Source organism: Fringilla coelebs (genome assembly GCF_963513975.1).
Source record: "Fringilla coelebs genome assembly, chromosome: Z".
In the NCBI taxonomy this organism is placed as follows: domain Eukaryota; kingdom Metazoa; phylum Chordata; class Aves; order Passeriformes; family Fringillidae; genus Fringilla; species Fringilla coelebs.
Genome location: NC_140031.1, coordinates 63,984,977 through 64,003,930, shown reverse-complemented (window position 1 = coordinate 64,003,930; position 18,954 = coordinate 63,984,977).

Sequence of the window (18,954 nt, the reverse complement as noted above, 5' to 3'; positions counted from 1 at the left end):
TTTACCATCAGATGAAAATAACATGCCTCTAGACAGCCAATAGAATAAATTATTCAAGCATCAGACCATTTCTTTCAGAAGTTTTTTGTTATAGCTTATTGCAAAGGACTGAGGTTCTACCTGTTACATTTTAGAAACTTTGTTACATCTTTTCCCCGGCTTCTTTTATTTAATCAAGCAGCCTTTGTTCTTCTTTTACTAAGCCTCCTTTGTTTTCCTGCCCTACAAGATAAAAGGGCTGATACAGCTTGACGAGAAGTGAAGGTGAACTGGAAAGGAATAAGCCCTTCCAAGGAAAGAGAGCTCCTTATGAAGCAGGAACGGGCTAGAGCGCATTGGATTTCAAGGTGGGGTAAATGTTAACCCTAGTTTCGAGAATGGGGGTTTCAAGCAGGACATCAGCAGGAAAACTGGAAAGCCAGACACAGTGTAGGAGGCTGTAGCCTTGCTGTCAGCGCTGCTCAGTGCCTGTGTGCCCGCACCTCCCATCGCAGCACAGGCTGCGCTCTCTCACCCAGCCTGGAGCCATGCCCTTGCTCAGGCTGCACTCTTCCTCACAGGGACACAGCCTGTGTCTCCTCAAGCTGGATCTAGCCACTGTACCAGCCTGTCTAGGCCATGGAGCAAAAGGTCCAACTCGCTGCCCACAGCCCTGACATTTCAAGTGACTCTTGCTGAAGGGCTCACAAGGTGCATCTGACACAGTCAATCCACCATTCCTTGCCTATGACCTACCATCTTCTTTCAATATATCCCTCTTTAACTGTAAAATATCCCCTCCTTACGTCAAGTATGATAACAAGGGTTCCCAGAATCGTTCCGTATTCATGGGAATTAATGAGTGGCAGCATTCTAGAGATGCCCGCCGCTCAGACAAGAGCAATGCTCTGACAAATTGAGTACAATGGTATGCAGGGCAGCATCCTTGCAATCACAATTTTTATCTGTACCAAGCAGATCTCAAAATGGCATTCAGTTACAGTGAAGTGGTAGAATGGTGAGATGGTGAGATTCACCTCTGTGGTGAATGACCACAGGCCTGAACTCAAGCTGTTTCTGGACTCTGTGATGTGAGAAGCTAAAGGTGGCTGGCACTGACATGTCGAGCGCATTCTCTTTTCCTGACAACAGTTTAGTTCCACAGTTTGCAAACCTTATTTTGCAGACCAAAAGCCATGGAAGATCAGAGGTGACTACTGCACTAAATAACAAAGCATAAGGAGGTAGAAGAACCCAAAATATAAGCCTGGCATTCTTGATGGAACACATAGATCCAAATTGTCACCCAGTAGGAGCCAGCCTAGCTTCAGTTTCACAAGTTTGGGTCAGCTCAGCCTCTCACTAGAGTGTTTTATTTATCTACAGCCTCTGTCAGAATATGTTTGCCTTGCATAACTGAAGTACCTTGCTAAAACCTAGACCTTTGACACGTACTTCCATTAGAAATAGAAGGGATGTGGGGAGGAAGGTAACTCAATTTCCAAAGAATACATGAAATAAAAAATGTGCTAACCAAAATCACTCACATCAGCCAGCTCTTAAACCATATCTCTCTGTTTCTTCTTGCTTCAGCTCCCCCACCCTAATACACCTCCCAAGCCAGGACACCATGTTCCACCTTTCCCACAGCCTGGGCTGTGGGTCAGAATGTGTCCCTGTGTCTAGGGTGGATGACACTTTTGTTCCAGTCTCCTGACTCCATCAGGGAGGATGGCTGTCAGAAGGGTGGTGGCCAGAACTGCTTGAAGCCCAGTCCAGCCATTACGTGGTTTGTTAAAGGCCACAGTCCAAGTAATGTTCAGGGCAGGTCTTCAGGATGATGGGAGGATGAAGGTCTCTCTCTCTTTCATCCACCTCTTCTACAACAGCAGGAAACCCAAGGAAGGGGGGTGGTTCTGAACTGGCCTAAGCTGTCTGGTTTCTGTACCCACTTTGTCTTGGCACAGTTTTGTTGTGCCTCCCCAGAGCTGGTGAAAGCTGAACCTGCCTGCTTGTCTTGGCTGCAGAAATGAGGATTACTTGCTTGCTCTTTCCGGTTGCAAGCCAAATGAGACATCCTCAGACTCCGTGCGTCAAGGGAGGATTCTAACTCACAGAAATTGAGTGAGTCTTACTTTTCCTTCACTGTCAAGTGCCTTACACCTCTCCCAGTGTCCCACCAGCTGCTCTGTCACACCCAAGAATTTCTTTTCCACAGTTTAAAAGCTCATCTACAGACATTTCCTGTGGGTCCCCACCCCAGCTCTCTAATCCTGGTGTTGTTTAATGTTCTCTCTAATAGCTAACATTCAAATGGAACAGAAATACCTTTCCTCACCACAGAACTAAGATACACACACACATTCCCCTAAAACAACAACATTCATCTGTCTGCAACTGGTTTCACAAATGACGTGAATTTTTAAGAAAATCCCGAGTCCAGTTTGGAGAACAACTCTGCTTTCTCAAAAAAAAATTGAAAAAAAAAGAAAAAGCAAATAAAACAGACAACATTTGTCACAGCTGGCAGTGAAGAGAAAGTTTCTGAGACATTAGAATTAAGTGAGCTGAATGTCCTTTTTGAGCACTTCTCAAGAGTTTTTGAAAGGCTGAGGTGGGAGGAACTACAAGTTGTCAGCTGGGCAGGAAGTCAGCTTTCTCAAAACCAAGTTTCAACTTTATCAAAACCAAAAAATATCTTGACTCATGGCAACAAACCGAAAAGGACAAAAACAAATTTGCAAACTGTTCCATTTTGCTAGAATTACCTCTCAAAATATTTTAAGTTCAATTTATGCACCTTCCTAAAGCAAGGAGCAAAGAAATCTCTGAAAATGCTCCCTCTTCCTCTAGTTTACAATACAGAGGTTTGCTGACAGCAAATCCCCAGAAGTCCAGCAGTTCTCAGATAGAAACCACAGCAAACTGATGAACCCTCAACTTTCAAGGTCTTTGGCACCGAACAGGTTCCTTCTATCCCCTACCTGTCCCCATGGCATGGGTTGGTTTCTGTGCCCATGATGATAATGTGGCCCAAATGAGCACCACTCCCTCTAGACCACACCCCAACATCAGAAAGCCAGAGCAGCACTCAGGCACTTATGCAATTTCCCCATGCTTGCTCAACTGAAGTAGGCTTAAATCCCCTCTGACCACCACATCTCCAATGCCTTTCACCCATAGAGGAACATTTTGTGGGCAGTAAGCCCCATCTCTGGTGGTACCAGCAAGATCAAAAAAGACTGACACTGGGTTCAGACAGTGGCACAGTAAGAAACTCTCTTGTTGGACACATCACTGTTTTTTCCTTTCTCCTTGTGTAGGAACGTTCACATAGTATGCAGGCTTCCACAGGTCTGCTTCCCTACGGTCACTCTCTTATTTTCATTAGATAAGGAGGGGTTGATGGTCTTGATAAAGCCTAATATTTACACTGGGCTCTGGTAAACCAGTTGAGCCAGTTTAATTACAATGACAGCACAGTGCATGTGCTACTGCCTTACTCTCCGCACACACCTCCTGCTTTTATCTTTGTTAAGGCATCCACAAATTACTTGAGGCATTTTCTGCAACATTGAGTACAATTTCATGCCACCTCTGTCCTAAAAAAACCACCCCCAAATTTCAGTCACATTTCTGAAGTAAATCTATAATAGCAAATAGAGTTGTCGGCTGAGTAGGAGAAATAAACTGCAGGAAGCAAAGAAGGAATAAAGCATCACTGAAAATAAGACAAAGAAAAATAAAATCATTACCTGGTTTTGAACATATCTTCTTTTTTAAATATCAATATTTCATGGCAACTGTTTATTAAAAAAGTTTAGGGGACAGGAGAAAAGGAGATCTCTCTCAAAAAGGAGAACGGATGTTTTGAAAGAATCCCACTGCTCCATGCAAAAAGGGGAATAAGATAAAGTCCAATAAAAGTTCAGGGATTTCACTCTCTCAGGACCTGTCAAAAGACTTCAGGTGGTACCTACTGAGTAGGTTGAAATTGTCGTGACAAGATAACTGTCCATCAAAAGGTGAAATGAGCCTTGTCTGTTTTTCTCCGTGGTCTCTCACTGGTCCATCTGGATAAAAGCTGCTGTCCTGCCTACAAAGGTTAGCTTTTCTCTGGGCCTGTTCCAGATAAGCAAATATTTTCCCTTGCAACTTCTGCCTTGATTAGACATATGAGAAATATGGTGCTTTTCTTGGAAAAAAGGAGGAAAATAAATGCTTTTTGGCCAATACACAACCAGCTCAGTTTGTGTATCTGAAAATTATTCATGCATAAGAAGGTGTGGGCTATCAGCCACCATTCCCTGCTATTCACCACAGAACACCAACAGCAGACTCCCAATCAATCCCCTTCACAGCCTGAAGTCTGATGCCCACGCTGTGATGTTATCTCTGCTGGGTTTAATTTGATCTTCAGCCTTTGGACTTTTGTAATCACTAGAAGAAGCTTGCAAGCTCTAGCTTCAACATACAGGTGTCAAACATCAGAAAAAGCTCTGCTAGGGCCAAGTGGGACCATCCAGGACTCATGGTTGTCAGGATCACCCTCAAAAGATGATCCCAGTGTCACTTGAGAAGTACTACCCAGGCTCTACCAGCTTGACAGACCCATCATGTTTGCATCACTGCCATCATTGTCTAGCTTGCCTGCTTTCAGCTGAACAAGATAACCAATGACAGCCTCATTTTCTACATGAGTTGGAAATATGCTGTGTGCTACTGCATGATATTGTGAATGGATTTTGGCAAAGAAAAAGGAAATATTCATTGCTGTGGACACAGCATAGAAAGAAAGGAAGAAAGAAAAACCAAGCCTTGCTTGAGTGCTTCTTTCCTTACTCAAAAGACTTAGCCTTTCAGGGCTTAGAAATTAATTCTGTGGTAAGTGTGTCTTGCAACATGAGACACTTGTTGCAACCTTGCTGTTGTTCTAAGTGCAGTATGATGAAGTGTTCCACTGGACCTTCTTTTCTAGGAAAGCAGATGGATTTTCAGGGTACACTGTTATACTGACTCAGAGCTACAACAAAAAGAAAACCTTGGGAAATGCTTGACATTTTGTATTTCGTATTCATATATTCATCTCAAATTGAGATAAAAGACATCTTTTTGAAACCCAATTTATGTTTTTAGTTTCTATGAATTCTAAGCACTTTTCTACAACACTTTCAACTGAATTTGGTTAAATAAAACTGAGTCACATGCAAAAACACAGGATCAATTAGGATCAATTTTTATTTATATTTGGGGGTTTTTTCAACTAAACTTTATTGAAACTATTTCAATTTAGTGGATCATTTTACCTCCCTTAAAACTTTATTTCCCAGAGGGTATTACTCCAATGGAAATCTTCTATGAAGTTCTGCCCTGTGGTCTATCAGTAGAAAAAAAGGCCACCAAAGGTATCTCATTTCCTACCTAGTGAACATGGTGACATTTTGCTGGAAACCTAGGCAACCAAACATACCAATTTGATTTACAACAAAATGGATTTCTTAAGGTGCATGTGATTATAGTGGCTTTGGACCCAATCTTTGTTATTCATTGTTATAGCATCCAGTAAAACAATGACAGATTTCTGTTACAAGCTTTTGAAAAAATACACTGAGGCACTGGAGACATTAAAAAATCTCATTTATGTTTCAGTGGACTTGCCTGCAAATTTTTCACACACAATTACAAAACATTTTGGAGGGAATCCCACTTATCTTCCCGGGAACGGCTGGTTCCCACTCCCTCTAAACTGAGTTTAGAATGAATGAGGTTGTCACTGAAGCATGTAGTAGGAATGGAAGACTGAAGTAAATGCCAAAGAGCTTAATACTTCTTCTATAACACCACAAGTCTCTGCCTACCATCCCTACTACGTCTGCAACAACATAGCACCCGGGGGATGATAACAGAGGAATTGCAGGAATGAGACTCAGCTTAGAGGAACGGATTCCTCTCTCAGCCTGGGTGAAAATGAACGAGAGAAAGTTGACACTATTCTCCAATTCCCCTGCAGATAAATACCAAAGTCAATTCAGCTTTCTCTTCAGTGCTGGGACTGTGTCAGGTTTGGTTGTTTTTTACCACAGCCAAACAGGAATGTCTGCCTCATATATAAAAAGGAGTCCTCCGTGCAGAGTTGCTTGATTTGTGATTTATACACCTAACCTCTGAGGAACATTGTCTTCTGAGCAGATAACTCAGGCCACGCCAGAAGACTGGTGTGGAGTCTCAAATGCAGCTGTTACAGTTTGAAGACAGAGGATTCAATTAACTATACTCAAAAGTACTGTGGTTTTGCCTTAAGTCCCAGCTAGTGCAGTTACATTATCCGACTTCCTCCTTATTAATAAAAACATTAAGATTCTGGTCTTCAGAGTGGCAGAGAAAATCTTGAAAAATAGGGACACACAAAAGACTCAAACACAAAAAAAGACAGTAAGAAGGCAAAATACATTGATTTATGGTTTTAAGTAAATGCCTGCAGCTTTCCAACGTAAAAAACTAAAAAGACTTTTCAAAGCAAAGGATTTAACACTACTTCACAAAATCACCGATGCTTTCTGAACTCTTGGAGATTAGAGATACACAGTTTTGTCCAATTTCTTTAGTAGGAACTGAAAGTTAACTTCCACCAGGAAACTCTGTAAGCTGACTCTCAGTTTATAGATAAAGGTTTCTAGCCAAATTTTGGGATACCCTTTGAACAGAACATGATAATAAAACACAGTTCAAATGCCCTTTTTGGAATGTTAGAAAAGTTTTCCTCCTCTCAATGACAGACTACAACAGACCCATTCACAAACTCTGAGCAATACAGTATTTTGTGGCACACGCTCTCTGGGTTAATACCAGTAGTGAATGTTCTTGGGACATCTGACACACAAACCAAAACACTAAAGGATCATAAGCTACACTGAAACTCCTGAGCTAAAATGCACCAGGCCTGTCAGAAGGTAAAAAAACTGTCAAGATAAGATTCCTATTAGACTTGAAGAAATGGGAATTTGGGAGAATGCTGTTACTGACAGAGTACTTCGGGTTACAAAGATGAGCTGTTAAGCAAGCACTTGCAAGAGTGCCTTCTGAGATTGTCAGAAGACTGCATCTCCTGCAGAATTTCCACTGCAGGAGCAAGGAGCACTTCTTGAAGGAATACCAAGGTGCTTGCTGCACTTTTTCTTAGATATGGCAATAACAATGGAACCTTTTGACACTGCCTCCTTTGTCATGCTTCTCATTCCTTCAATCCACCAGACCATTCCCCCCTCTGGAACAATCACAATGAGCTGAGTCAGCCTGGTTCACCTAAAAATAAAAAGCCCAATGTTGTACACATCTATTTTCCCTGAACAATTCCTGGTTGCTAAATGTGAAATTGTAACAGGGCTTAGTCAGATTTGACTATGGGAAGAGGAAAGTCCCACGGGTGTATCCTTGCCCTGTAATAATGTATAATTTTTTCAGACACTGTCAACCACTGGAATTTTTTCTGACCTCCCACTCTCTCACTAGGTAGCTTAGTGTCTTGAACAGAAAATCATATGAAATAACTGCATAAGTTTGGTTGGGTTAATTACACGGTTCTTTTCATTGTTGAGAGACAGCTTTTTATATCACATCACCATCCCTGAATTTACAGAGACTAGAACATAGTTCACAAGGCACACATAGATTTGCCATGTTAGGCAGGATTTTAACAGCTGTTCCCAGAAGGACCTTGTGAATGTTTCCTTAAGCCCCATCTGAAAAGTCAAATGAAACAAAAATATCTGACTTTTTTTTTCCCTTCCTGAGAAAGGAAAAAAAATAGTTTGTTCAAATGCAAATATATATGGTCTGCAAGAAAGAAGTTTTTGTTTTTCTTCCAAGACGTTAAAAAAAAAAAAACCAAACATTTTCAGGACTCATTGCTTTAGTTCAGCTGAATATTTAACTAACAAAAAAGGAGAGGCATGCTGTGCTTTTGACTGTGCTTTGTCTCAGAAGAAAACTCTTAATGGGAATTGGCTGGTCAGCAAGACAGAAATTTTTATTTGGTCTGTGAGGTGTTGGTCAACATAAAATGGAAACATCTATCAGCTTGGCTGGTATATCAAAATAAAAATCCCTGTTGAGTTTTGAGGATGACTAGTCATTTCACTATGAAATACTCCATTTCTAGTGAAGTTCACCAATCCCAGGTCAGCTGTGGGGGGCTGAATACAAGTCTGCAAGGTAGAATTAAATTTCTTGCTCTGGAATCATGATTCCAACCTGCTAATTCCCAGAAATACTATGGGAATCTCAAAGGACCTGTAGTGACTACGGTGAGAATACAAGTTTGAAAAGAGAGTCTGAATAAAAAATCTCATTAAATGGCAAACCAACCATACAGGAATAGAAGGAATAGATGAAAAGAGAAAATACATGCACTGGAGCTTTAATGATATAGCCTCAGCTAGCTCTGAATACCTTACCAAGATGTGATGCAGCCAACGTGGCAAAACAAGAAACATTCAGCATTTCTGCCTTTAGACAGGACATGCCAACCTTAATGTTCTGCAGGCAGAGCCAGCCTGCTGATGCATATGACCCTTATCTCTGCTCTGCTTGGCATGAGAGAGGAGCTGCTGTCCTGCTAACCCCAGCACAGGTACAGGATGTGAGAGGGAACTGCTGCCTGCAGGTTGGCACAGCTGTGGCTCTGCTGTCTGCGTAACACGGCACTGGCACTGCCTCATCTCTCTGTACAGACAGGAAGGAGAGGACAGAGAGCCAGGTTCTGGTCCAGAAACTACAGTTAAACTTTAACACAAATATTTGCACAGAAATAATGACCTATAAAGATCAGATAAGTCTGTCTTGCATAGAAAAATTTCGTGAGTGACTTGAGAAAGACCTTCTAGTCGCCTTGTTTAAAACAGATGGTGTTCTCAGAACTACTGCAACACGTTTATTTTATACTAAAGGAGTTCAGTAATTGACTGCTCTGAGGTGAAGGACGGCAGAGTGGAAAGATTCCTACAGTCACAGTAGTCCCAAGAGCGGAACACTGCTCAGAGGCAGGAATGGATGTGCAAAACATAGCATTTTGGAACCCTTTCACACTCTTTCTAAACAACTGACTATTGTCCATACGGCCTCCTGCCAATGTCCATATGCTATTTCATTCTCTTCTCTCCACCTCACATCTGGCATATCCCAATGACAGTAGCACTAATACTGAATATGATTGCTGTCTGAGAGGAACAGGGCCCTGAATTTCCTGTCTGTACCCTGCACCACAGGACTCCATCATCATCATCATCTTCAGAAATACAGAATATAGTAATATAGTAAATATATATATAATATGTAATATGTAATATAGTAAAACACAGACAGGAAAACAAATGCAGTTCTGCACTTACAAGTGGGATCAACTAATCCATGCAAAAAATGTAGAGATAAAGAAACATCTGAGAATATCAGGAAAAACAATTTTTTGGAGGAGAAAACCATTTTTTGCCTTGATGTATTACAGTTTTAGCGTGTGCTAAGACTGCATATGTCTCCACAGGCTTAGATGGAGATTTTTGCATGAAGCACTCTGCTTTCTTAGAAGGTGGAGTGGCAGTTCCTGTTTGCAAATCTAAGTTACTTATGAGTGCTGAATTTATCACTTACATATACAGTTCCATCACCACTTTGCTGATTAACTGGAAACAGAAGAAAGGTACTGAAGAAAGAACACCTAGCCCATAAGTTCCAAGCACACATTGTTTCACACTGAAGTGCCCTCCAAGCCTTGAAGTAGTATCACTGAAGTTTTCCTGTTACGTGTTTCTTGCAGCTGGAGTTGGAACAAAATCTTGGACTGGCAGATGAAAGGAGCAGTGGTAAAGTGCTTGGGTTAGTCACCTCTCAGCATGCAAGCCCCATAACAAGCTGCTTCTCACAGCAGGCTAGGCTGTGAGTCTCACCATTCTGTCAATGAATTGTACACCTGGAATACATGATGCCTTTTCCGTATCAGAGGGGTATACACCAGAGATCCAAAGGTCCAGCACACGGATTCCAATTTTGTCGTGAAGGTTAGCATTTGCTTCAGTCAGGACTGGAACATATGGGCAGGAAATGAGGATTACTCACCCAGGAATGCAAAGAGACTAGGATCACAGAAATGCCAATCCCGGTCAGATTGACTTTTGGCTTTTTAAATTATTTTGAGTCTTTTTAGGTCCTACCTTTTCCCTTACCTTCAGAGAAAATTTCTCAGATCCCAGGCCCAAGAGCTATAAATTCATTTTGACACTTTCTTAAAGTCCAAATTCAGATCAAGCACCATGGGACTGGCATTTAGACCTCTAGCACAGACAATGCTTCCATGCTTCTTGGCACCTCTCCTTGGCTGGAAGACAACTCACCTAACCCAACCCAAATTCCTCAAATGTGAAAGACTCAGCTTGATTGAGGTAAAGCCGACTACAGCTTCCCCTGATACCTGGCTTTCAGTCCATAACCTGTCCTCTGATCTGCTCACGTTGATGTGTCACCATACCCATGTTGGTTTCAAAGGCTGTCCTCATCGCAGGGAGACCCAGAGGCAGAGGTTAACTCGTTCAGGAAGACTGCATTGGCCTGCACTGATCTGTGCTCAGCCGTGTCGAGAAGGAGATACCCAATTTAAAGGGGTCTGGGCTTTCTCTACTTGAAGTAATTTCTTTCTGGTTCCTTCACTGCTGCTGTAGATGAATTCTGGACACCTGTCTACCGCTCTCCTGAGTGCTTGCACACATAGCTTTGCCTTGACTTCTTCCATCCTAGCACAGTTTACTTGGCAAGACCTGAATAAATCACACCATGAAGCTTCAGAGAGATACCCCAATGACCCACACTAGTATGTCCCCTGCTGATTTGCACCAGTTGTAGTCCACAAAATCAGTTGTTTTGACTAGTTCAGAATATTTCATTGTGACAGGGAAGTCCCCACCTCAAGTTATCAAACAGCATTTCTCAGTGCAATCTTTTCTGCCAAAGGGCATGTCAAAGTGCCCGTGGCCTTCCTCACTGTCTCTAAACTTTGCTGATTAAGAAATCACTGAAGGACTCCCTTGCTCTTGCAAATGTAGGCATGCAGACTCCCAAGATACAGCACAGATTTTGATAGTTGCTTAGGTCATAGGGTCCTCACAGTCTCAGGATATTCACTTTCCAAAAAAGAACAAAGCACAAATGAACTAAAGGAGAGCAGTGGAAAGTGGAGAGAGAGAGGAGAGAGTCCCAGATACTTTATTTTTATTTTATAACTCACTAAAATGACAATGGAAGATTTTGATGCCATGTATTTCAGATTTTCTTACTTTGATCTGCTCCCTCCTGAATGTTTGAGGCATGCTCTGTAAGCTATTTTTGACTCATTCTTATCTGTATTTTCAAGAAGGGAAAGACTGGTCTATGCCAGGTATAATATGCCACAGATTTTAGCTAAATACTGGCAATCTTGAGTTGTGTAGTTCTGTGGCATACCTCTGTGTGTACTCACATATGTACTACAGCTTTCCTTCCCTGACAGCAGACTTTTACCACGCAGCTTATTCTCTGCTGCTCCTTCACTGAAAGAACTGTGTGCTCTTGAGTTCTGCAGCTTAAACAGAGACCTAGGAAAACCCAGTCACACACTGGGAGCAAAAGCACAAACAGATATTTTAATTCCAGATAAAATTCCAAATAGACATGATTTTATTTAGACTGGCTGCAGAACACTCTGCAACAGTTTGCCAAGCAGAGTACTCCTGTGGGACTCCATGCTCCAGAGGGTGGAGTTGTGGCTTGGAGTGAGAACTGTACCTCTTTGTTAAAACAACTGTGTGTCCTAAAGGGAACAAGGAAGCAGAGGACATGCTGCTCACCACGCTCTGCCCCCTGCTGTACCATGATGTGGCACCCCTGGAAGTCCTCTGACACAAAAGAAGGGGCAAGAGCCCACACTGGTGGTGGCAAGTCCCAAAGTGTGGGCAGGCAGGTTTGAAGGTTTCTAATACTTTCCCTGACTTCAGCCAGGGATGTAGTTGAGAATGATTGCACTCTTAGCTTCTTAACAGCCTCAGAAATGATGTTTCAGGACATCACTCCTGTTCCAGGAAAAAACTGGACACTACACAATCAGCTTCTTAAAACCACTGAGGTCCACATATGAGTGGAGAAAGGTGTTGGTGAGTTGGATCCCAGTTGGCTAGATACTGGAGGGAAAGGGAGTTCTGAATCTTATCCTCTTCCAATGCATATTCAAAATTCCCAGTGGTGTCTTCGTATATTTAAAGTGCCGAAGTACCTTTAAAAAGTTGACCTTCCTCAATTAAAATCCAGAAAGCTCTGCCGGCAAAAAGTGGCTTTCAAACTAGGCTGAGAAGAATCCAGCTAGGCCTTTTGCAATTTTCAGCACCTCTGACTTTCTTTATTGTACATAACTTCCTCAAACAAAATCTCTTTTGGCCTGCAATTTTGAAGTCTGCTCTCTCAGAGGTGAATTATTTTCCTGATTTATGAAGAATTTCAGTTTGGCTTTTTGGGGGTAACTGATGTAGAACACTCAGAACAGAACATTTTCAAAAACCCTTCAGATACCAGCAAGCCGATATACAGACAATTGCCACACATATGAAGCACTAAAACTTTCAATTGGTTTAATGGTAGGAATTTTTTTAACTTCTGCACTCTACATATGCTTTCCTGTGCTTTCTAGAAGCATGCATGACATTTATGAAGATGGATAACCCAAAGCACTGGGAAAAGATTCTGCTTTGAAGGCTTAAGGGGAATTTACCTTAAGACTCTCTGTGCAGAGGGTCTGTACAGCAGTCACTGCAGAATTTGTGAAAGAGATATCACTTGTACACTACAACTTCATTTCCTAAACTCCCCCTCCATAGTAGGTTACTGGCCTCACCCAAACAAAGGAATCTGCTAAGGTCCTCACTTGGAGTAAAACCCCAATTAAAACAAAATATAAGCTAGAATGTCCTTCAGAGCCTTCCTGTCTCTCTTTTGCTCTTGGAGTAAAAATGTATGGCACATTGACTCACAGAACAGGAGAACTGCACTGATGCCAAAGCATTTTGCTGGTAGAGAGCATCTCATAATTTGGATGATCAAAGTGCTGGAACAAGTGGTTTACCTGTTTGTTTTTTAGTTTACCAGATGAATAAGGGATCTCCCTTATTCAACAGGTAAACTAAAAAAAATACTAGCCTCAGTATGTAAGCAGGGTTTGTATTTTCTTTGCAGCAGACTGCCAGCTGCACAGTCATTACAAATACATTTGCCAAGAACAAAAAGTCCTGCTCTGTCCCCTGTTCATCTCAAAGTATGAACTCACCTTCAGGGCTGCTCTCACACAGTACAATCTGTGCTGCTCCTCTTGCATTTAGCAAGAACAGTAAGTTGCAAGAATATGGCTCTCTCTTTTTGCCTTCCAAGGAAAACTTGCTTAATAAATACTCCTTTGAGTGTGGTTCTATATATTCCCTTCTGTGTGATGCCCACAAATATTTCTACTTTATCCTTTATATATAGGAAATCTGCATAATTTACATCTTGTTTTCCTACCTCTGGATTTTCAATGATCTGTGGCAGTTGTGAATCCAGCACATTTCAGATCCTCATTTAAACTCTCATGCCAGAATTTGGCCTTTTGGTTTCAGGACAGTAAAAAATGGTCACATAAGCAAGGATGTCCTGTCAATCATAGTCTTCACTAGGAAAAAAAGACAAATCAAACAGAGATCTATATTCCTTCAAGAGAAGAACCCAGCAAAATAGTATCTGCAGCAACTTTCTGTGATAATTTATCTTTCAGTCAGAAACAGGCAGGATGAGATTGCTCATGATCTGGGATGGAAAACTAGCATGACTGTAGGCAGCAGTAGTACAATCCTGGAAATGTTCTCTCATTGGTAAAGGGGTTTTTTCTTGCTACCCCAAATGCCAACCTGACTCTAAGCCCAGATTCTCAGCTGAAGGACAGCAGTGACCAACCCTCATTTCAACTCTTCTGTCAAAGTCTCCTGATGCAGACCTCTCTGAAAACATAAAGTCCCAAATCCCAAGCACTTGGCTCAGGGCCACCCAGGCTGTATTCTCCACTTCTGGAGTATCAAGCAGGAAGGTTCAGATCTGTAAGGGTACTCAGGCTCCCAGACACTTGCTACCTTGATACTTGAGGTCATATATTTTAAAGTGTCCCTTGCCACCACAAATCTAAGCACATATCTGGTCTGACAAAGATACAAAACTGGAAAACAGTAGAATCAAAAAATTACACACACACCCCCCCCCCCCCCCCAAACAGGGAAAAAAAAAAAACTGTAAAAAGTTCATTCCTGGGAAAAAAAATACAGGAATGTCTGTAATGCATCATTTCATGCACCAAACAAGCCAACACCTTTAGGACAAATATACTCTTCCTCTTCAACAGGATCCACATCCTGCTTCTGCCCATCCACAGGTACAACACTGAATGGAACATGTTTGCTCTATGTAGAAGTTACTGCCAAGACACTAAGGAGTAACTCAGGCATTTAAACACAGGCATCTGATGTAATTCAGAGACCATTAAGCAACCCTCAGTTACCAGTACACAACCTGTAGGAACTTTTATGTCTTCAGTATTTCATGACGTCTATCACAGACATAGAGTTTGAGGTAGAATGACTGAGGTGGACATAGAATGGCTGAGGTTGGAAGCAATCTCTGGAGTTCATCTAGTCCAACCACCTTGCTGAAACAAGGCCACTTCATGCTGGTTGCCAGAACTATGCCCAGATGACCTCTGAAGATCCCCAAGTCAGGAGAATTCACTCACTGTGTGTGTGTTGATCACTCACACAGTAAAAAAGTCTTACCTGATGTTCAGAGGGAAATTCATGCATTTGAGTTTGTGCCCCTTGTCTGTCACTGGGCATCACCAAAAAAAGTCAGGCTCCTTTTTGCTCTCCTTTCAGATTTTGGAACACACTGATGAGATTTCCCCTTGAGCCTTCTCTGAGAAAGTAAACCAGCTCTCTTGGACTTTCTTCATATGAAAGATGCCGGAGCCCTTCTAGACTCTCCCAGCAGCTCTGTACCTCTGCTGTACTGGGAAGCACAGAGCTCATCACAGCACTCCAGGTGTGACCTTACCAGTACTGAATAGAGGAGAAATATCACTCTCTCAGCCTGCTGGTAACACTCTTCCCAATGTACCTCAGGATACTGTTCAACTGCATTGGCACAAGGGCATGTTGATGGCTCTTGTTCAACTTGCTGCCCACCAGGACTTCAGGTCCTTTCCCACAAAGTTGTTTTGGCCAATTGACCTCCAACAAATACCAGATGCAGGACTTTGCACTTCCCTTGGCTGAACTGTATGATGTCAAACTGCCAGTAAAGAGCAGAACCATCCTCTGGTGCATCAGCCACTCCTCCCAGTTTGGTGTCATCAGTGAACTTGCTGTGGGTCACTCTGTTCCATCATCCAGATCATTAATGAAGGTGTTTAAAGAGTGTTGGACCCAGTATCGACCCCCGGGGTGCACCACCAGTTATTGGCCTCAAACTTCATGCCATTGAACACTACCCTCTGAATGGCCCAGCCATTCAACCAGTTTTCAATTCACCACACTGTCTGCTCATCAAATCCATGTGACAGCAGTTTATCCATGAATTTTATGGGAGTATCCAAAGCCTTACTGAAGTCATGGTAGGCAGTATCTACTGCTATCCCCTCTTATACCAAATGAGTAATTTCATCATTGAAGGTTATTGACTTCATTAAGCAGGACGTCCACTTTGTATATCCATGCTGACTAATCCAAATCACCTTCTTTCCAGGAATAAATAATTTCCAGAAAGTTGTTTTACCATCTTGTCATGAGACAGAGAACCACAGAAAGGGTTGAAAGGGACACTAAGTATCATTTATTTCCAACCTCCTTGCCATGGGCAGGGACAATTTCCACTAGACCAGGTTGCTCAGAGCACAATCCAGCATGGCCTGGAACATGCCCAGGGACTGGGCATCAAGAGATTCTTTGGGCAACCTATTCCAATGCCTCACCACTCTGACAGTAAAGAATTTGTTCCTAACATGTAATCTAGACCTACTCTGTAACAATTTGAAGTCTCTTGTCCTATCGTTACATGCCCTTGTGAGAAGTCCCTTTCTGAGTTTTAGGTTCCCTTCACGTACTGAAAGGCCACAGTTAGGTCATCCCAAAGCCTTCTCTTTTCCAGACTGAACAATCCCAGTTCTCTCAGCCTTTCATCACAGGAGAGGTGCTCCATCCCTCTGATCATCTTGGTGTCTCTCCTCTGGACTCACTCCAGCAGTTCCATGTCCTCCCTGTGCTGGGAGCCCAGAGCTGGATGCAGGGTTCCAGGTGGGCTCTCAGCAGAGCAGAGCAGAGGGGCAGAATCCCCTCCCTGCCCTGCTGCCCACGCTGCTCTGGATGCAGCCCAGGACATGTTTGGCTTTCTGGGCTGGCAGTGCCCATGGCTGGGTCATGTCCAGCCTCTCACCCAGCAGCCCCAAGTCCTTCTCACAGGGCTGCTCTCCACCTGCTCATGCCCAGCCTGTCCCCTGATACTGGGGGCTGTCCTGACCCAGGTGCAGCACCTTGAACTTGGCCTTGTTAAAACTCATGAGATTCCTATGGGCCTACTTTTCAGCCTTGTCCAGGCTCCTCCGGATGACATCCCATCCTTTTAGGAGTGTCAACACCACCACTCAGCTTGGTGTCATCAGCAAGTTTGCTGAGGGTGCACTTCATCCCTCCTACTAATGAGTCAGGACGGGGGGGACTGACCTGTAGTTGCCTGAATATACTTTCTTGTCCTTCTTGAAGACAAGAAAGACAGGAGTGACATTCTTTTTCCTTCAGGTCTCAGGAACCTCTCCCAGTCACTTTGATCAGTCTAAGAGAATTCAGAGTGGCCTCACAATTATATCTGCCAGCTCCCTCTGCACTCATGGGTACACACCATCAGGGCCCACGGCACTAGCTATTAATTTAGTTAAGCATTCCCTAATTTGAATCTCTTCCAACAAAAAGCGTATTAAATCCTCCTCCCTTCAGATGTCGCCCCCTCTCACTGACATTTAAACAAATTAATTCCTGCAGTGCTTGACAAGCAAGCAGTCATTTTGTGACCAAACTACTCCTTGTAAACTATGAGGAAGCCATTGTTTATTGATACAGACCAAGGCAGGTAAGCTTCAGAGGTGTCTTCTAAGGGTTGGCAATGCATGAATGGTGTCTTCAGTCTTCTGTGTCAAATTCTGAGCTCCTTGGTTTGGTATTTGGCACCCAAGTAAGATAGTTTTTATTGTTCCCAAATGCTGGGAATTGAACAAATACACTAGCATCAATAACTCAATTAAACAGCAATAGGAGAATAGAAAGAGTTGTTTCTTGTGTATGCCTGTGTTTACTCAGCATGACACTTTCCAGATAGGGCTGGGACAAGGCTTATCCCTAACTGAGATGACCATTCTTTAGAGAAGAGATCCATGTGTGCACATGGATCACTGCTGTTTTCAGAAGGGAGTGTGTTTTTTCTCTTGTCTATCTGCTACTAACCACAAACCTCTATATTGTGATCCTTAGCTGTCCTCTCCCGCTCAGATCATTTAAGCTGTAGAAGAAAATCTTGTTTCCTCTGCTCTGACCAAACACAGAGGGTAAGCAGTTGTCAGGGTTATACCAGAACAGCTAAATCTTCCCAGAGCAGCTTTCAAGCCTAGACATATGATGACACAACTCAGAGTGGGAACAGAAGCACTCAGTGCCTCTCACTGCTCTGTCAGGGAAGACATGACAGGCAGCTCTGAGAACATCAGCCAGAGCTCTCTCATGCTCTGACACCTGACAACAGTGCATCCTTCATCAACAGCCAGCTCTGTGAAGAACCAGGCTTTACGGGAAAGTGCTGAATCTTGACTGGTTCCCCTGGTACACCTCATCACAGCCCTGAGGTAGATGGCAGGTAAAGGTATTTTCCCAACATTTGGTTAAGGACAGAGACTATCTAAGGACCATCCTAAGGCAGGTATGTTCTGTCCAAAATAAGCAAGTGCTCTTTTCTGTCAAAAGTCAGATCTGACTTGGCCTAACAGTCCCATGGATCTGTTTTCTTAATTAAATCTCATGACTCCTGCATAATGGTCACAGGCCTCCTTAGAAAATTCTAAGATCCACATGACTTTACTGGAGCTATTCACTCACCTTCCTCAAAATATTTGTTGCTCTCATTTCTCTTCTGAAGCACCAAAACAAGCATCAAAGTAACCAAGGGATCTGAAATCTTCACAGGTAAAAACCTAAAGTAAAATGTGACCTTCTTTACATACACGACACCAGACTGGCCTTTCTTTTTTTCTAGGGAAACACTCCATACCATCTCAGAGGAATCCTTACTTCAGCTTGCTTCCATACATACTTAGCTATATAAATCTAGTGCTTCCAGACTCCTGCTTCAATAAAATGTAGCAGAGATTGCAGTTTATTTCTGCCTGAACAGTCAGAAGATGATCGCCCAACAAATACTTCACTGGACTCCATCTGTGGAGGATCCTTCAGAGCTTGAAGCTTTTGAAATTAGAAAAGCAGAGGTAAATGTTTTCCTCTAACACCACATAGCTTGTGTAATAAACCTTTACTCTGAGAACCTTACTACATACAGCCACATTATTGGGATAGAGCAGAGGACTTAGCCAAAAACTGGCTAAGGAGTAAGATCTGAATTCATTGAGTGTTGTAACAGGCAGTGAACATGTAACAAATGTGATATTGCTACTGCTAGCAGAAAGATGCTATTATACTGGGGAGGCTACTGGTTTTATTTTAATGAGTTGTGTTCAACTAAATATATTAACCATCGACCATACTGTATGTTACTAGCTATAGAAACTCTAGGGCTTTTACCCCTTTTAATACACTTGGACTTTTCTGAAGTACTGGTCTTTTTGTTAAATATCAGTAA